The sequence below is a fragment of the Chrysochloris asiatica genome, unplaced genomic scaffold, assembly GCF_000296735.1.
Source record: "Chrysochloris asiatica unplaced genomic scaffold, ChrAsi1.0 scaffold00168, whole genome shotgun sequence".
In the NCBI taxonomy this organism is placed as follows: domain Eukaryota; kingdom Metazoa; phylum Chordata; class Mammalia; order Afrosoricida; family Chrysochloridae; genus Chrysochloris; species Chrysochloris asiatica.
Genome location: NW_006408686.1, coordinates 2,040,162 through 2,043,317, shown reverse-complemented (window position 1 = coordinate 2,043,317; position 3,156 = coordinate 2,040,162).

Below are 3,156 nucleotides of genomic sequence, written 5' to 3'. Positions count from 1 at the left end.
TTAACAACAACAATATGAATATATATGTAACGCTGTGGAAGGCTCTTTGCCAATGTGCTAAGGTGTTTTTTAGGGATGTAAGGAGTGTCAGGGTTTTGGACTATTCTTCCTTCTCATTAATTATATATTAATCACACAATGTCCATTATTTTTTGCTAAAGCTGTAAAACCATGAAAGATGAAATGAATAAAACTACTAATATTGTCTTAGAGTTAAGAACTCACATGATTGCTTTTGTCTCATATGGTATACAGAGTTACGGTAAGGAATAGACCCCCAGTGATGACCTTGAAAAGTAAATTTGTGTCTGCCACAAATGCATACAAGAGGGTATTCGTTGAATCATTGTGTTTAAGGGCTAGCACAGGAATCAGTTAGCTTGCCAAGGAATTTTCTGATATATTGGCCCAATGGGAACACTGAAAACATCAACAGAGAGAAGCTAAATTTGTAGTCCAGAAATTAAATTTCTTCCCCAAAGTCAAAGAATGGTTCGAAGGATCACAGTCCTCTGACAGTGTCAAAACTGCCATTTTGATGTATATGTAAATCAGAGTGAAGAATTCTTTGGGGTACCGTTAGATGGAAACACTGCTTTCGGAAGTATACAGACCTTGTTGTTGTTAAGTTCTGTTGCGTCAGTTCCAACTCATAGCGACTCTATATAGGGTTCCAAGGAGCAGCTAGTGAGTTTGAACCACCGACCATGCAGTCTAGTGCATTATCATACAGGGCCACACCAGGACTCTACAACTTTGAAACCATACTTTTGACTTACCCTCGTATAATGCATAATACAGAGAGGTACTGTCTCAATTTGTTTTTGTTAGCTGCTAGGAGTCCTGGTGTGGTGCTGTGGGTTAATGTGCCAGACTGCAAAGCTGTTTGAACTGCAAGGTCGGCAATTCAAGCTCACCAGCTGCTCCTCGCAAACCCTATACAGGGTCGCTATGGGTTGGAATCAACTCGACAGCACTTAACAACAACATATGGTAGGTTGGTCTCAGGCTCACAGTGATCACATATCCAGCTACCCAGTCCTATACCATCCAAAACTGTCATCATTCTTCAAGTTCTCATTGGCTGATCTTCAGGTGTAGCTCGCCAGGCCTTTCTTCCTAGTCTGTCTTTGATCTAACAGTTTTAGTTAACCCTTTCCACCAGCTTGAAAACACTCTCGAAGATGGCAGCTTGCGTTCTCAGTGTGAGACCCTGGTGCATGTCTCCAGAGGGAGCATTTGTTATTATTGTTAAGTGCTGTTGAGTAGGTTCCAACCCTGTATAGGGTTTCCGAGGAGCAACTGGTGAGCTTGAACCACAGACCTTGTGATTCCAACCAACTTTGCAGTCTAGTGCGTTAACCCAGAGAGCCACACCAGGACTCCAGGCAGATCTTATTCTCAAAGATGTGTTTATTTTGAGCTGAAGGGCTGATACAAGTCATTCGCCTTTGTTTTGTCTAACTTGGAACATTCTGGGTGGAAAAGTTGCTAAGTGGAGGGCATTCCTTAAAATCAGAGAAAAGCAAACTAACAACCCACTGCTGTCTGGGCCAAGATATTAAAGTTGAGACACACACACACAAATAATCACCAATTGCTGGTGACTAGTTCAGACACATGGAGACCCCATGTGTGCCAAGACTAGACTTGTCTAGTACTGCACGGGTTTTTAATGGCTGATTTGTTTGGAACTATATTGCCAAGTCTTTGTTCTAAGGAGCCTCTGGGTGAACCCTGACCTCCAGTATTTTGGTTAGCAGCCAAACGCAACAATAGATAAAATGAAAGTCTAGAAGGAAAAAAAAACCTAGAGATTGGGATTCTCTGGGAAGGTAAGCATTGGAAAGCTTACCAAGTATGCTGGGGAATTTCAAAAGCAATACATTTGCCCAGGGGCAGACACATGATTAAAAAAGACCAAAGACCACAATCTACACCTCTGGGTGCTATTTATGCTCAGCCCAAGCAGACAATGAAAGCTAAGGTTGTTAGCTGCCATTGAGTCAGTACCGACCCATAACAACCTTATGCACAGCAGAACGAAACACTGCCCGATCCTGGGCCAACCTCACTACTGTTGCCACACTTGAGTCCATCGAGGCTGCCACCACTCGTCTGTCAGTTTGTCGTACTCTGGTAGCTTGTGAGATGCTGTGATTCTGGAAGCTATGCCACCAGTATTTTAAATACCAGCAGGGTCACCCATGGTGGACAGGTTTCAGATGAGTTTCCAGACGAAGACGGACTAGGAAGGAGTGATGAACTACTTCTGAATATTTAGTCACTGAAAACCTTATGAATAGCAGAGAAAACTAAGGTAGAGCTGTTAATTTCCAGCATAAGAGCTGGAATGGTCCAATACAGAAGCTATCTACAAAGAGCGAATGTTACTTTTCCTTTCCTGTTCTACCCTTTTTTGTGTGTTTCTCTTTCCGCCTTGGGCTACAGGCATTGATAAAGGAAATCTAAACACACTAGAAAGTCCTGATGTGGTGGTGTAGGATAAGCACTAGATTGCTAACGTCAAGGTCTGGGTTTCAAACCCACCAGTCGCTCCTCAAAAACACTATATAGGGTGGCTGTGCGTTGGAACTGATGATACAACAGCAATGAACAACAAATTAACACACTAGCTGATGACACACTAAGGGGAAGGGGCCGCACAAGACAAAGGATTGTTGTCAGGATTTGACTCATAGTGACCCTTTGCACAACAGAAGGAAACACCACCTAGTCCTGTACCACCTTCACAAGGGTTACACTTGAATCCAGTGCTGCCGTCACCGTGCCAATCTATCTCATTGGGCGTCTTCCTCTTTCTTCCTGACCCTCCACTTTACCAAGCATGATGCCTTTCTCCAGAAGGAGACGATGAAGACATCGTCGTCCTGAAGGATGGGACACGAAGTCTCGTCATCCTGGTTTCTAAGCAGCATTCTGGTTGTACTTCTAACCTTTGTTCTTCTGGCAGTCCATGGTACTTTTAATATTCTTCTCCAACATCATCACTCAAATGCATCAATTCTTCTATGGTCTCCCTTATCCATTATCCAATTTTCACATGCATATGAGGCTATTGAAAATACCATGGCTTGGGTCAGGCGCACCTTAGTCCTCAAATTGACAGTTTTCGAACACTTTAAAGAGGTTTTG